The following is a 20761-nucleotide window of genomic DNA, read 5'->3' as shown; positions in this document are numbered from 1 at the left end:
GGATGAAAGGTAGGAGCGTCCCCTTTGCAAGGGGGTGATGGCAGTAGCCACCATCCTCGGCTTTTTTCCTTTATTTTTGTTTAACTATTATAAGTTATTGAAATGTGCCATTTTCTTTAAATACGTCTTCCTACACTTTTAACCTTATGTTACCTCTTCTTTTGAGCCACCAATCTTCCAATCGCTTTTTGCTAATTTCCATCGCAGATTTATTTACATTACTATTGTTATTTCTAAACCGTAGGGCCTCAGGAAGAGTGACTGTGCCTGCATTGACATCGGGATGGATACCATCACATTTTAGTATGAGGTGTTCTATTGTTTCTACAGATTTACCACTCACAGCACGTGTCATCTTCTTTGTTAAATTTCTTTTTATAGCTGCGCGTTCTAAGTCATCCTGACTTAGCTTCAAAAGAGTAGGGCACTGCTTTTTATAGCTGCGCGTTCTAAGTCATCCTGACTTAGCTTCAAAAGAGTAGGGCACTGCCTCTTGAGTTATCATAAAACGCTTCCTTCCTGATCTGCTGTTTCCAGTATCGATATAGTTCTACACTATGCTTTTTTTCCATCGAATTTATACAATTTATACCTTCCGCGTTTTTAGCCTGTCGCTATGTCTTTCCCCTTCGTCGTGTCTGGCATACTTACTGGTTAGCTTCCTAGTTCTTTTCCGCCACTGTGAGTCAACGCTCTTTCTGCATAGGTATTTAAATACCTTAGCTGCCCACCTGTTATCGTCCAATTTCCTCAGGCGTTCTTCGTATAGTATTTTACTCTGAGCTTCCCGTGCTTCGAACGATGCCCAGCCCATATCCCCCTGCACTGCCTCGTTTGTGGTTTTCCCGTAGGCACCTAGTGCTAATCTTCCAACAGCTCTCGTGATTTACTTCTAATCTCGACTGAACTTCTGCATTTAAGCAAAGAACCGCATTCCCGAAAGTAATCCCTGGCACCGTTATTCCTTTCCAAATACCTCTCAGTACTTCATATCTGTTGTACCCCCACAATGCCCCATGTTTCATTATCCCCGCATCTCTTCGTACTTTTGCTATGAGAGACTGTTCGTGCTTTTCCACGTACTTCTGCCCTTTGTTTACCCATACCCCGAGATATTTGTATTCAGCCACTCGGGGTATTTAATTCATGGCCTTGTATTGTAAGCATCTGATCACTTGTATCGTTGAAAATCATCAAACCTGACTTAGTTGCTCAAAAACTGAAACCTAGAGCGTCTCCACAGCAATTAACGAAAGTTTGGAAATCATCCTGTCTAACTGCTAACAGTACAATATCGTCCGCATACATTAAACTCGGTAGTCGGTGCTCAACAACCTTTCTGCCTAATATCTACGACAGATTATAACCTATAGATTGCTTCCTTGTAGCCTTCTTTCCATGCTTATCATATAAAGCATGAACAGCAGCGGTGAGAGGACAATCTTGCTTTAATCCTTTGTGTACCTTGACAGTTTTTGTACTCTTAATTCCTTCCCACATTATTTCAACTTTATATTCTCAATATATTTCCTATAGAAAATCAATTACCTCATTATCTATATCCATCTTTTAATGTGTTCCACAGGAGTTCCCTGTTCATGTTGTCGTATGCACCGCTTGTGTCCAGGAAGGCTAAATACAGAGGTCTGTTTTCCGCCTTAGCTATTTCTATGCACTGTGTAAGCCCAAACAGGCTATCATCTAAGCGCCTACCACTTCTGAACCCGTTCTGAAGTTCTCCGAGTATTCTATTACTTTCTACCCATGATTGCATTTTTAATTTCAATGCTTGCATCGCCAGCCTGTATATAACTGATGTTATCGTAATTGGTCGGAAGGATTTTATGTTCATCTTATCGCCTTTCCCTTTATAAATCAAATTCATTTTACTGTTTCCAGCTGTGCGGAATTTGCTTATTTTGTTATGACTTCCTCCATTACTTTTATCAGCATTTCCTTGCCTCTTGGGCCAAGTTCATTAATTGATTGGATTTTTGTCTACCCCTGCAGATGTTCATTTCGGAATATTTGCTTATGCCTTTTTCCAGTTAAGATTTGCCAGTTCTAAGCTGTTTTCTATTTTGCTATCCTGAGTTGCTCCCTCATTTTGGGAGATTACCCTATCCTCTGTCCTAAATTATTACTCAGCTATAACTGATGCAATGCTGTTCACACCGTCATCTCCCTCTGAACATTTTCCCTCGGCATTGTGAACCTGTTCTTGCTTTCTGTGATTCGCTTTACCCAGCCAGCTTATATGGTTCCAGAACTTTCTTGACCCCCCTTGAGTTGCATTGCGAACTGAATCCAGCCAGCGATCAGAGGACTGCTTTATTTTAGCCTGGACGAGGACCTGCACTTGTGGTTTCTTTTGTCGATAAGATTCTCATTTTTGGCCTTTTTCCTCTTTAGATAACTGCACCCGTTTTGCTTCTCTTTGTTCCCATGATGCCAACTGTCATTGTTCAATGGCCTCCCTAATTTCTTTATTCCACCAACGTCATGGTTTCCTCTCCTGCGGTTTACTTCTTTTGTTTTTGTACTAATGTGTAGTTCGAACCGATTATAATCCCAATCTTTTATCGGATGTTTCTTTATTGCTTCCTCTGTGCCGGCCGCTATTTGCGCTATTTGTTCGTCATTTAATTTTGCGTACTCTTTTTGACTTCCCTGCTTTTCTCTTTTGCGCAGGGCTCCCAACTGTAGACTAATACGCTTATGATCACTACCGAGGCTGTACTTCCCCTCTTCGTCTACTTCCATTATTGCGAGCTTGCTATACATCCCCTGCGAGATTAAGCAGTAGTCAATCGTCGTTTGCCTGTTACAGGATTCCCACGTGATTTGTCCCTCACACTTAGTTTCTCTATTTACAATAATTAGGTTGTGTCGCTTACAGAAGTCTAGCATCAACTTCCCGTTACAATCTGTGAGTCCATCCAGATCCTCGATGTAGCCATTCATGTCACCCAGCACAATAATATCGGCACCGTCTCCAAAGTGCTTTATATCGTCATTGAGACACTTAACTAGATCCTTGTCCTCTTGCCTGCATTTGTACCCTGTCCCCAAGTAAACTACTCCTAGCCATGTCCTTTTTACGGCAATTGTACCTGATACCCAAACATGTTCCTTGCAAGTTGACTTTATTCTTTGCCATTTTGTTCCTTGATGTATCAGCATACCTACTCCTCCTCCCTTCCTCTCCGTTGTTGTTCTGTTGCTCCCTTCCCAGACGTAGCCATCAATAAATGGTGGATCTTCTAAATCCCTGAGATGCGTCTCGCGTAGTGTGTATACACCTACTTCTTCGTCCTTTAAGTGCTGTTCTATTTCTAACCACTTGGCTCTCTTTCTACCGCCTTGCATGCTTATGTACCTGATCCTGGTGTTAAATTTCTTTTTTGTAGTTTTCTTCCTGGACCTCCTAGTGGCCATTTTATTGGCATCAGCCTCCATTGCTACACTTTCTACTTCGCTTCTACCTACCCCTATGCCCTGAGCCGCAGTGGACACCCTAAAAAGCTACTGCCAGGCGCCACCTGATCTCGGCTCCTAGCCTTCCATTAAAGTGGATGCCATCTCGTGTAAAGCCTCCGCCAAAGCCTGCTCTATGCACTTCCCTGTTTATGTCTGCCACTTCAAAGCCTTTTTCCTGGCTTACCTTCCTTATCTCCCGATTAACAGCCACAACGTCCTTCACAATTTTCCCATTCCGTCCTTGCACTTCCGGCACTGTGCACACCACGATCTGGACTTGCTGTGCTATTGCCCTTAAATCAACTCCCTCCGCTAATCTGTCTACTACTTTTGCGGCTTCACCATTCAAGAGGTCATTTAGCCCCTCCGCTATCACTACCAAATTGCGCTCTGCAACATTCTTAGAAAGTTCGTTTTGTGCCTCTCTCAGTACTGCGTGCATTTTCTTGCCTGGGAATGCCCCGACTGCTACCAACTTATCACCCTTTACACGCTCCATTATAGCTCTTTTGCACCCTCTTATATTTCAGTCACCACCGATAAGTACTAGGCTATTCCCTTCCTCCATCCTAACTTCCGGATTATTATGCCGCCTCTTATCTGTGACCTCATTCCTGGAAGTTAGCTTGTTACCCTTCTCTCCATCTCCTCCAGACTTCCTAGCTGCCACGTGAGCGTAGCTGTTACTGTCTAAGCCTGCCTGACCTAATTCCTTATCGCTGTCTATGCCAGCGCAGGCCCCATCCACATGGCTGGCGTTGGAATGTCCGCCAATGTGGCTTCGCATGGCGGTGTCAGCGATTTTTGCATACAATTCACTAGAAGCTGCTCTTGGAGTTTGCGCTTCTCTGCCCTCTCTACCTGTAGCTCTTTTTCTACAGCATCCATACGTAACGCTAGGCTGGTGTTCGCTTCGTCAGCCCTGTCCAGGCGTGCACTTAAGGTAAACTTAGCTACGCCACCAGCTTCACAACTGAATCTCAACAACATGTACTCAGCAAATACTTCGTTGTAAAGTGCTCAACCAAAATTTCATTGAGGTTTGTTGAATTAACATTGAAAAACCGTTGAGTCAATATTCGCGCACGTCAAAAACAGTCGTTTTTGACAGCCCTAACACCTGGCTGCCGGCAACGGATGCAATCGTGCTTTGCAACAATGATTTCATGACTGATTTGGGACTTGAAGGCATAACACAGGTGCAGCGATGGGGCCCAGTTGGGGTTGCAATCGTCGAAAAGTTGACTTGGGATATGTACACGCGTAACCAAGCATAGTCAGTGTCGGCAGCAATCCTCAACTCCTGCACATTCGAGGTGCAAGTGGCGACGAAAAAAAAAATGGCTGTGGTTCAGCTCTGGTTAAACCTGGAGTGACGCAACAGCTACATCTGGCCGAGTAGAACTCACTCAGTCGAATTGCAAAGTCAGTCTTTCACCGCTCTGTTTCGTTGGGAGTTCCTTCTTCATCTTCGTCCCTGGACGTGGATTCACTTGACTACGGAGAATTTGACTACGAGGTTGTCCCCAATACAGCATCTAAGCGGCATAGTTCACGCCCAGGAGTTGTGCATGCCGTTCGCCTGAAGTCTTTTATGGACGCTCACGGACGCTTCGTATTTGCAGTCTCTGTGTTTCCATCTGATGTGTTTACTGCTTGTTTTTGTGTGCTAGCACTTATAGTGGCTATTCCCAGCATTTAGCCGTTGTCTGTTTGTCTTAAGCTTGTTTTGTGGCAGGCTGCTCCCTTGCCCAATATATCTCGGGCGGCAGCTCAATTGTGAGGGGCTGCTCGAGAACAGCAACCTGGATGCAACCCAGCGCAAGCAACCCAAGTCTCGCCGATAGCAGCACCCGCCAAGAAAGGGTAACGGCACATCGCTTGACCGCCTCACCACTGTGCCAGGAGTGCTAGGAAGACTCCCAGATGTCTAGGAATGGATAGAATGGCCAACTACGCGTATGTGGACATTAATCCGTTATCGTTGTCCGAACAACTGCCATCCATGAACACGGGATCTGAACACCAAAATCGAAGTGAAAACCGAACTGCTAGCGCACCTAATTCGCAATTATGGCCTAACTACGCAAATCGACCAATTTTTTGTATTCCTTTCTTTTTGTTGTAAAGCATCCAGCTGATGCTCCTTTAAGAGGGGAGCAATGGCGCGAATGTTCGTACTGTTTGTTCGTTCACGCTCAAAGCCGCCGGCACGCGGCCTTATCATTTTGTTTGTGACGCGAGATGCGACCGGACCACGGAGCAAGACTATATAGGAGGTGAAACTCCCGTCAGCGCGAGCGAGCGCAGGCGACCAGATAAAGTCACAACTGTATGCGCCGACGGGGTCGCATGCAGTGGCGGCTCCTCTTAGAAGCTGCAGCGAAAAAAAAAAAATGCAGCACCCGGGCAGGCGGCTCCTGCGCGCTCAAAGCAGACAACACGGGTGTTTGCTTCAGCGGGCGCGCCGTGACGTTGTATTTCTGCGCCCTTAAGTCAAACAGCAACAGTTCTTGTCTGTGTCTGTTCGAGGGCCGTAATACTAACAGCGCTGCTACGCGCAGTGCGGCCTCCTTAGGAATTTGCTAGACTAAGATGGGACACGGATGTTTTGTTCGAAATTGCAAAAGTGGTTACAGGTGTTGCAGGAAGAAGGTGAGAAGTTGTAGCCGCTTGTTGCCTTCTCGGCTGACGTGTAGTCATAAACGCAGCGCCGTACGACGCTAGCGTTCTCCTCCAGCAGATGAAACAGCGTGGTCACATACTCGATGAACGTGAAGGCATGTTTGCCTTCGACGAATGCCAGCAGCGCTTATACCCATCCAATCAAAGTCATCGCGCGGGTGTTAGAAGCTCTGCGTACATCCAGAAGCTACAGATCATCTTATAGTGGTCTTGAAATAGAACGCGTTTTATTTTTTACTGTGCTCAAATGGTTGATGCGTAGCACCAGTTGCTCTTCGGGCTACCAGCGGTAAAGAAGCCCGCGAGAGCGCGCGGCCGAACAGGAGCAACTAAAGCCCCTTGATATACAAGTAGCGACACTCTCCTCCACTCCTGCGCTTTCCTCCTCGATTCTCCTCGCCCGCCGGCTGCGCGCGCTGCGCACGGCACGCTTCGCAGGCCATCGCGCGCTCGCTGGCCCGATGCATTCGCTGGCACCCGTATTCGCACCTAAGTTCAAGATTTTTTTCTCGCTCTGTTATTAAACGAAACCGCTAGGAAGGGATGCAATGTGCTTGACTCTACCATGACGCACATTTATCACCTTCTCGTTTCAGCAATGAAAGCGCTAAACGTGTGCGCTTGCGGCATGGACAATCGCAGCGTACTATATATAGCCCACATCGGCTTTTGATATCTTCATACTGTTCACCTCAATAGGGCAGAGCTTTAATTAGCATAGTATTTACTTTAAATTTGTACATTCTTTAATATTTTTCGGAAAAGTGGCGCTCCGTTAAATGCAATTTCAACTTGCGCTGCATTTTCGCGGAAGTACTTTTTATGACACTACCTTTTTGCAGTCGAGCCAGGCAGAGCTTGCGGTGATTCAGTCGGATGTCATTGCACGCGTGAAGTTTGATAAGCAGGACAGTGGCCGAAAAAATGCTGCGAAATTTGCTTTAACGCGATTATGGATTTTATTTGTTTGTGTGTGTGTGTGGGGGGGGGGTCAGTCCTAAAAGGTTGGGGGCCTCGGTGTGATGCATATGCCGCGAATTTAATACCTGGGCTATTGAAATTTCACTGCTGCTTGAAAGAGAATAATTTTTTCTAGTGTTTTCGTGCTGTCAAGAGAGATTTTTATTGACTACTGTAGAAGTGACCGTAGCCAAGCGTTTGGCCTGTAATTTATGAAAGGTTGCTGACGCCAACGGATGACTAGATTAAGAGATGGGAAGGTACGTGATGGTCTCTCTGTGACTTATTCAGTGTAGCCCATCGAATGCATTCAGTTAGTGCTTCAGACACCCGTGGTGATTCAATATTCAGCGCTGTAAAGGACGATAAGAAAAGATCTAGCCATTCTGTGACTGAGTCAGCTTGAGGGAAACAATTCGTACTGTTTTAGAAACACGGAGTTACAGAATCTGACGCTATTTTGATAGCATATTTAAATGTAAATTGTAAAGTTTTCGCCTATGGCGAATGAAAGTCAGCCTTAAAAGGCATCTTTGCTGACTATTTCCTCACGTGCCGGCAGACCTTCGCGGTAGGCTTTCGCACTCGCGGCGTCACACGAAGGCCTTCATCGCTCTTAAGATCCATAGCAAGGTAAGAAGACGATCAAAGCTTATTTTCGCAAGTTTTTGTCCTTCTTTTCATATTATTCTTCCAATCTGTGGCGCCCAGATGTCATTCCTTTTTGCAATTCGCCAATAAAGCTGTTTCGTAAGAGCTGGAAAACCTGACAGCCGCAGCCATAACCATAGATCTGAAAGGGCGGCAGGGTTTTGTCAGTTCTTTCAGCTGCTTACTGAAAAAATCGTGCCACCCCAAATCAATTTTCAGACCCAGAGTACGGGTCTGGAGCATGGAATACACAGCCGCTGTGACACACCAACACATATCCGGCCAGATGCCATTTTTATATCAGGTGGCTCCCGAAACGTTACACGTTACACGGGAAGCATACAGTAAAAATCCATGATGGTACACAGTTCGGAAAATGAAAATATTCGCATTAACCGCCGGTTAGAAGTAGCATAAGCTCGAACCCAGTAACATGAAACATTGGATGGTGTTAGCCTCTAGACGATATGCGTGAAAGAGGAACAAATATTATTCAAAATAGCGCACCAGATGAAGGCAACGTTAAATTTTTACAACATAACATAACTGAAGGAAACGAAGCAGTTGATTTGTAGGCTCACAATGTTTTGGACAGGTGATACAACAGAAAGCCGCGCGATAACACTCATGTAAAGCAAATGAAATAAACAAGATTATCACGCAAAGAATTTGAATATCTATATAAAAATATGACTGTCAAGGCGTTTATTTGAAGCACAGGTCGGTTGGCCTTGGTTGACCGGCGACACGACGGGCACACTCACAGGCGTCGTTCGAAAAACCCAGCTGCACTTCGTCTGCTTCTTCGTTGTCCCGCTTGAACTCGTCCGCTTCTTCGCTGCGCTGCGCCTGTCGGTCCCATTACAATTACTCTCCCTCCGAAAAAGGAGCCATCCTGGCGACTTACGGAGAGGAGAGGATGGGCGGGTCATAGTAAGGCTTGAGGCGCTCAACGTGCACAGTTTCGCGCCCCCGGCGACGGTGGTCCGAAGAGGGAACGAGCGGCTCAACGATATAAGTCACCGGAGAAGTTTGGTGGACAACCCGGTAAGGTCCGTGAAAGCGAGACAGTAGTTTCGTGGCGAGGCCGGGAGTGGAGGAAGGCACCCAGAGCCAAACGAGGGCGCCAGATGGGTATGACGCTGGAGGGTCCGGGGAATCCCGACGGTGCTTCTGATCCCATTGTTGCTGTGTGGTGAAAGAGCGGGCAAGTTGTCGGCATTCTTCGGCATACAGGTGAGCTTCGGAGAGTAAGGTGGTCTCGGAAGGGTCAGGGTGATAAGGAAGGATGGTGTCCATGGTGGATGTAGGCCCCCGGCCATATAAGAGGAAGAAAGGAGAAAACCCCGTTGTTGTCTGAGTAGCTGTGTTATACGCGTACGTGACGAACGGGAGCACTTGATCCCAGTTGGAGTGGGCGGTGTCAACGTACATGGCGAGCATGTCACTCAGAGTGCGGTTGAACCGCTCAGTCATGCCGTTGGTCTGGGGGTGATAGGCGCTGGTGTAGCGATGAACGATTTGGCATTGCTTGAGCAGGGCCTCGACGGCGTCCGAGAGAAAAACACGGCCGCGGTCACTTAGGAGTTCTTTCGGGGCGCCGTGACGAAGAACAAGACTGTGTAGAATGAAGTGAGCGACATCGTTTGCGGTAGCAGATTTGAGAGCCGACGTTTCGACGTAACGGGTGAGATGGTCAACGGCAAAGATGATCCACCGATTATTAGCCGAAGTAGTTGGAAGCGGGCCATAAAGATCAATGCCGACGCGGTCAAAGGGACGGCCAGGGCAAGGTAACGGCTGCAAAGGAGCGGCGGCGGAGTGGGGAGGTTTCTTGCGACGTTGGCAGGCGGTGCATGACCGAATGTGCTGACGTATGTAGCGGTACATACCTCGCCAGTAGAATCGCTGACGAAGGCGAGCATATGTTTTCAGTACACCGGCGTGGCCGCATTGTGGAGAGGCGTGAAAAGAGGCACAGATTTTAGCACGGAGGTGTCGAGGGATGACCAACAGCCACTTCCGGCCGTCGGGGAGGTAATTACGGCGGTATAAGAGGCCATCACGAACGGCGAAGTGGTGGGCTTGGCGGCGAAGGGTCCGGGTCGAATGATGCGGCGAGGGAGTGTTCAGGAAGTTTAGCAGCGAGGTGATCCAAGGATCCTTCAGTTGTTCGGAGAGCATATCAGGGATGTTGAACGAAGAGAATGCATAGGCACAGACGAGGGCAGAGGTTGACTCGCATGGGAGTGGTGAACGAGAAAGGGCGTCGGCGTCCGAGTGCTTGCGGCCGGAGCGATAAATGACGTGTATATCAAACTCCTGGAGACGTAAAGCCCAGCGGGCGAGTCGGCCAGAAGGATCTTTGAGGGAGGATAGCCAGCATAGGGCGTGGTGGTCTGTGACGACATATAAGGGCCGGCCGTAAATGTAAGGGCGGAACTTGGCAATTGCCCGAATGATGGCGAGACATTCTTTTTCTGTGACAGAATAGTTTGATTCGGCCTTGGTGAGGGCGCGGCTGGCGTAAGCGACGACGTATTCCGGATACCCAGGCTTTCGCTGGGCAAGAACTGCGCCCAAGCCCACACCGCTCGCATCAGTGTGAACTTCTGTCGGACAGGCGGGATCAAAATGGCGAAGGATGGGGGGAGAGACCAGCAGGCGGCGTAAAGTGCTGAACGCGGTTTCGCAGGCGGGGGACCAAGACGAAAGGTTCGGGCTGCCGGCAAGAAGCTGCGTTAAAGGGGCGATGATACTGGCGAAATTTCGGATGAAGCGTCGAAAATATGAGCATAAGCCTATAAAACTGCGAAGTTCTTTTAAGGTGGTTGGTTTGGGGAAGTCAGCGACGGCGCGAAGTTTGGCAGGGTCAGGAAGAACGCCGTCTTTGGAGATGACATGGCCTAATATTGTGAGCTGCGTTGCACCGAAGTAACATTTTTTCAAGTTTAGTTGGAGGCCGGCGTCAGTAAGGCTAGTGAGTACGCGCTGAAGGCGGTGCAGATGGGAAGGAAAATCTTTGGAAAAAACGACAATGTCATCTAGGTAACACAGACAAGTTTCCCATTTGAGGCCACTGAGAACAGTGTCCATCATCCTTTCGAATGTAGCTGGAGCATTGCAGAGGCCGAATGGCATCACATTGAACTCATACAAGCCGTCTGGGGTGACGAAAGCGGTTTTCGGCCTGTCGTTCGCTGCCATCGGGACCTGCCAGTAGCCGGAGCGTAAGTCGAGGGATGAAAAATACTCCGCTCCCTGCAAGCAATCCAGTGCGTCGTCGATTCGGGGTAGAGGATAAACATCCTTGCGTGTGATCTTGTTGAGACGGCGATAGTCCACACAGAACCTGGTGGAGCCATCTTTTTTCGTCACCAAGACAACAGGAGAGGCCCAAGGGCTGTGAGAAGGCTGTATTATGCCGCGCCGAAGCATGTCGTCAACATTGTCACGGATGACGCGGCGCTCGCTCGGCGAGACTCGGTACGGTCGCTGACGCAAGGGAGCGTGGGTACCAGTGTCAATTGTGTGAGAGACGGCCAATGCGCGCCCCAAGGAGGGCTGGGAAAGGTCGAAAGAGTTGCGGAAGCGGCAGAGAAGTTCCAAGATTTGGTCACGGTAAGCGGACGGAAGGTCGGGAGCGATGTTACGACGAAAGACGTCGATGGAAATCGGATCGGGCGCTGTCGCACAACAGGCTAAGGCAGTAACTGGGGAACAGGCACGGGTATCGGAGAACTCGGAAGCAAGAGCAGGGTCCAGTTCTTCAATAGAGCCGAGGCATTCGCCGCGAAGAACAAACGACGGGCAGGAAAATGGTTCGGTGACATAGATGGCGCAGTGGCCATCGGAAATCGAGACAACGGCGAATGGAATGAGGAGGCGCTGATGGCGAGTGGCCGCTGCGGTAGGTGTGAAAAGAACAGGGCCGCTGAGGAAAGAGTCGGGGCGGAGCGGAACGAGGGCTGAAGAGGAGGGAGGTATGTCGGTGTCGGCAGCTACAAGAAGCTTAGCGGAGCGCACAGGTAGGTCACACAACGAAACATCACACAGGGGAGAAAGCTCAAGTTCCGCACGGGCACAATCAATCACTGCACGGTGGGTCGAGAGGAAATCGCAGCCGAGGATGACATCGTGAGAGCAGGCGGTCAGCACAACAAACTCGATGGTATAGGCGACGTCGTTGATAGAAACGCGGACCGTGCAGACTGCGATGGGGTGGATGCGCTGAGAGGTGGCCGTACGTAGTGAAAAGTCAGACAGCGGCGTTGTCACCTTACGAAGTTTGCGGCGAAGAGCATCACTAATTACTGACACTGCAGCACCCGTGTCGACGAGCGCGAGAACGGGGACGCCTTCAACAGACACCTCAATCACGTTAGCAGGAGAACACGGAGGACTTAAAAAGTTGGCAAAACACGCAGTTCTTGCCTCCTGAACTGCGGCAGTCAGTTTTCCTCTGGGAGAGGGTCCGGGCGGCGGAGCATCGGAGAAATGGGACGTCGACGAGGGGAAGGCGAGCGGCGAGTAGGGTACTGGGAGCGATGTGTAGAGGAGGCAGAAGAGACATTAGGCAAGGGCGGCCCGGAATCGTAGCGGAAATTGCGCATGAAATCGCCAGAACGAGGAGATCGCTGACGGCAAAAGCGTGCAACATGGCCCGGAAGACCGCAGGAATAGCATATCGGTCGATTGTCCTCGGTACGCCAGGGGTTCGTAGGGTTTCGGCGGGGTCGACGAACCGGGACCTGCGGCGGGGGTATAGACGGCGGTGGAGCATAAAAGGCCGGGCTGCTAGGGTAGGCGGCAGAGGTGGGCGAGCGCCGTGTGCCGGTGACTGCTTCAGCATAGGTGAGCGGCGCTGCCACAGGAGGAGGTGGGGGACTGGATGGCAGAACTGCAGCGACCTGCTCCTGAATAGCACGACGGATAGTGGGCGTGAGAGATGGCGCCAGGTCGTGCGGAGGGCAGACGGGGTCGGGAATGTGATGCAGCAGAGAAAGCTGGCGAGCGATCTCTTCGCGGATGAAGTCTTTAACCTGCTGCATGAACAGGGACTGCTCAGCAGACGAGCCACCAAGGGCCAAGCCAGCAAGACCCCCCGCAGGCGCGCCGGACTGCCGCGTAGATGCGCGTTGCTTGCGGAGTTCGTCGAAGCTTTGGCACAGCTGGACGACGGTAGCGACGGAGGTGGGGTTCTTCGCCAGCAGCATCTGGAAAGCGTCATCGGCTATGCCTTTAAGTATGTGGTTGACTTTATCCCCTTCGGACATGGAGGGGTTGACACGCTTGCACAGGTCAACGATGTCCTCGATGTAGCTTGTGAACGTCTCGGAAGGGAGCTGAGATCGAGCACGAAGACGTTGCTCGGCGCGAAGCTTCCGGACGGCGGGGCGGCCGAAAACGTCGGCGAAGCTCGTTTTAAAGGACGACCAGGTGGGAAGATCGGCCTCATGGTTGCGAAACCATAGGTTGGCAACGTCCGTTAGGTAGAAGAGGACGTTGCTAAGTTTCACGGAATCGTCCCACCGATTGCAAGTGCTGATGCGCTCATAGGAGGCCAGCCAATCGTCGACGTCTTGGTCATCGGTGCCACTAAATGGAGAAGGAGCGTTCCACTTCGAAGTTCCAGGATGAGGACCGGGACGGGAACCGAGGCACCTCCATCAAGTGTCAAGGCGTTTATTTGAAGCACAGGTCGGTTGGCCTTGGTTGACCGGCGACACGACGGGCACACTCACAGGCGTCGTTCGAAAAACCCAGCTGCACTTCGTCTGCTTCTTCGTTGTCCCGCTTGAACTCGTCCGCTTCTTCGCTGCGCTGCGCCTGTCGGTCCCATTACATGACAAATAATACTAGAATACATTCAGGCAACATAGAAAAGCATTCCAGTCGGCGAAGAAATGAAAGCGTCATATGAATATAATAGGTCCCTTAATGTAGAAATGCAACGGATCGGCCTAAGGACAGCAAATGCGCATAAGTCCTTATAGATGCTACCTTTATTGCTTGTAGAAGCCTGGCTGATGACACGCGCTGTATTGCTGCCATGTGCACCAGTAGCAAATGCTCAAACATTTTACCGTATTCCGGATACCGCAGCATGCATACCGGCACTTTTACTTCCACACTTGCTACTGGCCACGTTAAGTGCCCTCACAGAAGCCTCAGTTCGAACAAAGATTTGCATTCGCACTCTCAAGAACATACGAACGATTTCAGGCAATATGTTATGACATGAAGGAAAAAGTTTGCACAGAAATACTCTGAAGTATTGGTCTCTCAGCTAGGGATGTGCTGACACGGTTGGCTAGCAGTGCCTCACTGTTTGCACGGAAAAAGTTTTCAGCTACTTTAATGACTACAACCACCCCTGCAGAAGGACTGGTGAGCGACAGGTGCGATGAGGAGTAGTTCTTGAGCTCAATTAGTCTGCAGCTTGCATCATTAGAAGTTAGAGAAGCACTGCAGTCTTCGCAATGAAGCTTCTTTGTTATTTTGGAAATAACGTAGCCTGCTAGGTACACTAGCGACTCCTCTCCTTCTGAGCTTAAGTCTAGAAGGTCAGAGGGAGCTATGACGCTGCCCTCTTCACTCTGTTCTTTTTCTGCATTCAAGCCCACGAGCAAAAATCCTTCATCATCTGAGTAGCTACCGTACCTACTCGGCCTTAGAAACTGTGCTAGTGTCGCGCTTCTAAGGCTGCACTTGAACTCGTAGAGGCGTGGGATGGGTTTTTTGCCCGCAGAGTTGAGAACAGGTTCTCAAGTCCATCTTGACTGAACCTACTTAATAAAACATACTCTAAATCGCACTTCTTTATTAGCATGTCTTGCACTTCGAGTGCAGACTGTGTTGACAAAATGATGCCTGTTTGAACAGGCTTCCATATTGCTTTAGTCTGTGCACCAATACCAATTTTAGAAAACAACTCTACTGTCTCATTCAGAAATGATACGCCGTCCTCACAAGTTCCTCCATCTGCTTTGCTAAACGCGAGCTTGCTGATTCGTGATGTCAACAAGCGAAACCAGCGAAAGATCGTTGCGACAAACCATGCCGTCGAAAGTGCATTTTTCGATAGCAATCCTTTCTCTACCAAAACGTGCAAACCAGCTGATGTGTCGTTGTGAAATAAACTGTAAGCCAAACTAACTTTCATTTTGTCATAATGAGTAGGATCGACACATGCAGGATTCAGGTGAGGAGCAAGCTTGAGCTCAGATTTTGCGTCGCGCTGAACCAGAATCTTAATATATTCAATGTTTACAACGTTAGTTGGCAGGCCGTTTTTTAACTACATCATCGGGAAGGTAAATTAACTGACCTTTAGTCAAGTGGTTCCTCAAAGTTTTCAGTAAGTGGGGCACATCAGCAAAAAACCACAGCTTTCATGTAGGATCACAGGGGTGAACACAGTTTGTATGCGGCCGGCTGTGTCTTCCTGCATGAATGCCAAATAGCCTCCAGAGCGCCAGGTTCCCGCCCCCCATGTCGGAGGTCACGGCATGAATTTTCAATCCCAGTGATTCGCATTTCGTTATTACATTAATTATTTCTTCCTTCAGTGTTACAGCATCGAATGAATTTCCTGTTAAATGATAGGCAATCGTTTGTTTCCACCTAGTGGACAACCCTCCCAACATGAACACTAAGCCGTGAGTAGCTAGCGTATCTTCCGGTAGGGAACCGTCAGATAAAGGCAATGTCGGAGCGCCGAGAACACAGCGGCATGAGTGATCGTAAACGAGCCCTGGTGTAACTTGCATTTCGTCGATCATTAAGGTGGCGTGGCGCTCTTCAGGCTTCATGAGGTCAATCTAGGAGGAAAAACACATAATACGCACCACAGGCTTAATACAACATCCACCACAGCCATATCTAAGCTATGATCAATCTTCAAAGCTATAACTTGTAGAGAAATATTGCAGCAACTTTTATAGTATTAAGAGAAGCAAAAGAACACAGAGTCGCTTTAATATATACTCGTAGTAAATCATAATGCTAGTAAAAGGAACCTTAATGCCATTACCAATTCATAGCCCTCAATTACCTCTCATGTCTTACAGGCAGATTCAGAACCGTAGCGCTTTTATGTATGAGGCTCATGTATATAGTTATTCAGTATACCTTCATTCTGAGAGGCTCGATCATGTCTTGAAGAAGCCCAGGCTGAAACTTGAAATTCTCCAAATGGCGTCGGGCGGGAACGGGAAACCATGGTTTCTCAGCAGACTGTAGCCTTGGGACCCGCAGGACAGACGCAGCTTGAGTGACTATACAAGCGTGCTGGCCTCCCAGCGCATCCCTTGTGCTGAAAGCCACTCCACTGACCTCATCTGGTCGTCACTGAAAATATGTTTAAACTTTGACTTCAGCCGTTCTTTTTCTTCTTCACTTTTAAGATATCTTCTCTTGGCAGCTCCTAGTTTCCTCTGCGACTCTTCATGGAGGCTCTCCAGTTGTGATATGCGGTTTAATAGAGCTTGGTGTGTTGCTAAAAAAAATTAAATAAGCAGTCCTTCAGGCACCAGGGACGAATTTCTGTATAATAAAAAAGCCACTTATAGTTTGCAGAATCTTACAAGCATGCTCAAGATCAGATGCAAGAGGCTCTGGTGTCGCTATGCGGTCCGCGGAGTGCGTGGCTGTTTCCTGATCTGCCAAAAAAAGAAAGGCCTCAGACAAAGGTAGCAACTTTGCAGTCAAACCTAACACTTACCGCCTGGAAAAGGCAGCTTTGTGGACTCATGAACTTCGATATCTTCGGCTTGGACTGAAATGAGGAAGCCAAGCACTGTTCAAATACCGACCTCCTGATCTCAAGTATTTATGCCATTGCGAGCATTTTCAGCGAGCAATGTGTGGAACGGCAAGCATCTTGTGACCATGCAACTAATATGTTTGAGAAAAAAATCAGTGCCTCTTACGATCGTGTTCAAGGGTAGACGAAGCAGGACTTGAAGGCATGACTCTGCCATCAGGCAGTTCTCCAGCTGTCAAGAAATCTGCGTGAAAGGACAATGTCAGGCACTGCAAATGCATGCGGTGTGACCAAGCTAGTACTCACCGTCAGGAATGCACTGCTCGCCACTGCCATTATGAATCGCGACATCTTCTTCGGGTGGGACTGAAATGGGAAAGCCAAAGCCTCCTGAAAGCCTGAAGCACCGGTTTAGGTTTGCAAGTAAGCGCAGTTTTTCAAAAAAAAAAGTATGCTCACAGGATGACTCGATCGGCAGGCACTACTGCTGTGACGTTCGCAGGTACGCATGCTGGAGCGAAACAAATGTTTCAGATACACCGACAGCAAATTCAATTCCGGAAAATGTTCGCGAGTCATCGGCGCATTGCTAGGTTTTTACTGGGTATTTATGTAAAAAGTTAATGTTTTATTAGACATCTTCCGATTGTGCTGCAGAAAAATGCAACAAACATCACTCACCGCTTTTGTTTGGGAGTGGCAGCCTTATCGCAGGAGGCTTCCTTTGCTTAGGCGCACTCCGATGAGAAAAAATGGTCGGAATCGCATTAGGCTTTAATTTATTCTTCCCGTACTTCTGCAGTATGAGCGGCTCAAACTGATCAGTACCGAAATGGAGCTGCAATATTATGCAATACTGTTAAGAAAACATGTGATAAAAAATATACTCGCCCAGAAAAATTCCCAAAACGCTACAAAGTTAATTCCAATGTACCTCGTGAGGTCTTTCTCTTGAATTAATTTTTAAAGGCATAGCTAATATTCGGCTGCTTAATTTATTCAGGACCACTAAAAAAGACACGTGATAAAAAAGAGTTTCAGGGCTTTTCGTGATCAAATAAACCAAACTGATAACCCAAAATAAATATTTGAGGTCACGTGTACGCGAGCTAAGAAACTGCTAAATCACCCTAAGGCAGGCGATAGTATAACTCTGCTATAGTGCCAAACGGCATTGTTTTTTCAGACCACAGCAGAGCTCTGGGGAACACGGTAGATAGTCTGGCTTACACGCTGCGAAAATCTACATGCTTCCTATTCTGCGCCACCGTTAGAACCACGTGTATTTGCTGGAAAGAAACATTACGTCCGCGATGGAAACATTTTAGCGGGAAACCCACACCGAGACTCAGAAATTAAGGCGGCTATAATAGGCGCAGCACACAGCAATGCCATCAAATGGAAAGTATAACATGGGAAACGACACACAATGATGAGCGAATTAAGCAAGATTGTCAGCCTCTCGACGAGCTGGCAAGAAGTTTCAAGTATACAGACTAGTTTATGCACCAAGCAAAGCAGAGTACCTCGCAGAGGACGGTGTGGTTCGTCGGAGTGAAGTCCTTACGTCCGATGTTCTGAATCCACTTTTTTCTTCGACTGATGTTGTTCTTTCCTCGAGGAATCGTGAAAAGCATGAAGCCATTTTCACGCCGGCTTGTGCACTGAAATGCGCAGCAACCCGGCATAACTCGGCGCTAAAAGCACGGTTCGAATGAATGAAGCTCGACCCGCGACAGAGGAAGGCGGCCTGCACATGGCGCCGAAGAAAAACAACAGAAGCAAAGCGACGCTTTCGCGCGCGTTTCCAAGGCGACGGCGGAAGGGCCAATCATCGGTCAGAAATGCGCCGAGTGGAGGCGCGGGCGAGGAGGACGTGCGAGGGTTTGCGGTGCGGCGGCAAAGTTCACAGAATGGCGCTACTTGTATATCAAGGGGCTTTAGGAGCAACACGCTCGACCGGTTGCCTTGGCAACCGAAACAGGCGGTAGTTTCTTTCCAGGCCGCCAGGCGCCGCCAGCATGATAGTGGTGCCGCGGGCTTGTTTGTGACTTTTCTGGTCACCGCAGACAGCGGAGTTTCCACTCCTATATAGCCTTCCTCCGTGGACCAGAATTATCTCGATTGATCGCGGCCACGCGCAACTGCTTCCACATTTTCCCAGATTGTAGTGGTTGCTTTTGGTTCCTTACCTGGAAGTTTCTGTGCCAGCTTTAAATTCAGCGCGGTCTAGACCTGCACCCAGTCAAAAAAAAAAAAAAAACCATTGGGTCCAATTGAAGTTTCCAATGGGACCCATTGGACCCAAATGGTCAGCCAATGGGACCCATTGGACCCAAATGGTCAGCCAAAGGGACCCATTGGACCCAAATGGTCAGCCCATTGGGAGCCAACTGGTCAGCCAACTGGACCCATTGGGAGCCAACTGGTCAGCCAGTTGGATTGATGAATCCAACTGGACAGCCCAATTGGTTTCTCTAGTTCCGATTGGACCATCCACTTGATTTTGTAAGTTGGGTCGAACTGAACTTTCCAATTGGACTTATATTCCAACTGGTCAGCTCAATTGTTTTTCCTTGTTCCAACTGGACTACCCAACTGGTTCCCTGCTCCCAAATGAACTGGTCCAACAATTGCCACGTTGTGATGACGGCAGTCCAGCGGTCAGAAAGATGAAAACAGCTTCCGAACGAAAATCTTTCGGCTGACTTGCGCCCACAATGAACTGATCGAATGACTTGGCGGCGACGAAAGCAACAAGTATGGTCGGCGGTCGCCGAACAGAGTGCCCACTGTTCTTGGCCGTGTCCAACTTAAAGCTGATAGCGAACTTCTGAGATACGGCGTACAAAGCTACCGTAAGTCTGGAACAACGCAGAAAAGGCTCCACCTCGGTGCGATCAACTGAGATAAATTTGTGTGCCAGCAGCTTTCATGAAAGAACAAACATACAGTACAAAGATCTGCGGCAATATTGAGTTTACATTGTGAATGAACTCGGCACTGGCGAGACAAGCATTTTCACCTGTTCTTACAATATACAAACAGTCAATATTTTAGAAACTGGCAGCTCCATCATAGCCTCACTCCATAGATCGCCACATTGCAGTTCAAGCTGATCCAAAGCTGATCCAGTCAGCCGGTGAGCGATGTTATCCACATTTTCACATAATGCAGAGTACTGCACAAAATAGTCAAATATTAACAATTTATACACAAAATCGCAATACTTAATTTTAAAAATGTATTAAAAAGTTTTGTTGCTGTTAATCACTTTCAAAAGTTTTACTCTAGGATAATAAAATGATTCCTCAGTTTCGTATCACCACAACTGTGTGTGTGTCATGGCGTGCGCAGTGAGCGTGGTCGTGGTGGCTTGGTTCTTGCGCTGCAGTACAGTGCTCTAGGTGTAGTACTAGGATACCTGTGTGCGCGATGTCTTCGAGTGCGCCTCATTTTGCGTACAGTACTCACGGATTGAAATAGGACATTCGGAGCGCGTGGCCGTCGCTTCATGGAGCGCCGCCCGTAGACGCTCATGGAACCAAGGTGGTGCATTGTGGTATGGCGTGAGAGGGAGAACATCTACAAAGCAGAATTGTTTCTTCCAGTAGCCAATCAGCCGGCCTGTGGTTTACCACATGCCTGCGTGGCACTGCAAGGCTAGCGCTCCGAATGTCCTATTTCAATCCGTGAGTACTGTACGTCAGGTATAAAGACAATATAAGCTGTGCGGTGGTGCCCGTCACGGATGTGAAGGACTTTGCACCTGAAAATGCCCAAGACTTGATTCGCGACTTGATTCCAAGACTTGAGATGCCGAAGGAGAAGCAGACTTTTATCCGGCCCGCATTCTCATGCTTGGGAGGTAATTACCTGCACTTTTCACTGTTAACTTTGTGTGATATGTGTGTGCCTGATGCAAATGTTAAGCGTTAATTGTGAAGCTGTTATAGAGCCTACGTCCGCGATCTATGCTTGGAAGCAGAGCACGTGGTCACAACTTTGTGTGCAAAGCAATTAATGATTGAACGTAGTTTGATAATAGGAATAGGTAAAATGATTGAATCTTTTTTCTGCTCGTAGAGGATGGCTGCAGCTTACGCACTTATTCAGCGTTGATGATCTGGAGAATACAAATCTTCAGGAGTATACATTTATAAAAGTGCTGTATTTGCAGCGCAGGACATGGCTCCTGGAATGCAGTATATTGCACTT

General features: G+C 48.4%; 1 long non-coding RNA gene across 2 annotated transcripts; it reads right to left on the bottom strand.

Annotated features, from left to right (window-relative positions):
* Positions 1-16364: 16364 nt before the first annotated feature.
* Positions 16365-16903, bottom strand: LOC144107563 (uncharacterized). 2 transcript variants are annotated; one of them, XR_013309307.1, is made up of 4 exons: positions 16850-16899; positions 16710-16787; positions 16502-16555; positions 16365-16439 (listed from the first exon to the last, which is right to left on the bottom strand). It is a non-coding gene; the product is annotated as an uncharacterized LOC144107563 (long non-coding RNA). The 2 variants fall into 2 exon arrangements; XR_013309306.1 differs by having other exon boundaries at positions 16710-16903.
* Positions 16904-20761: the final 3858 nt, after the last annotated feature.

Source organism: Amblyomma americanum, chromosome 10, assembly GCF_052857255.1.
Source record: "Amblyomma americanum isolate KBUSLIRL-KWMA chromosome 10, ASM5285725v1, whole genome shotgun sequence".
Lineage (NCBI taxonomy): Eukaryota > Metazoa > Arthropoda > Arachnida > Ixodida > Ixodidae > Amblyomma > Amblyomma americanum.
This window is presented reverse-complemented; position numbering and strand designations above follow the sequence as displayed.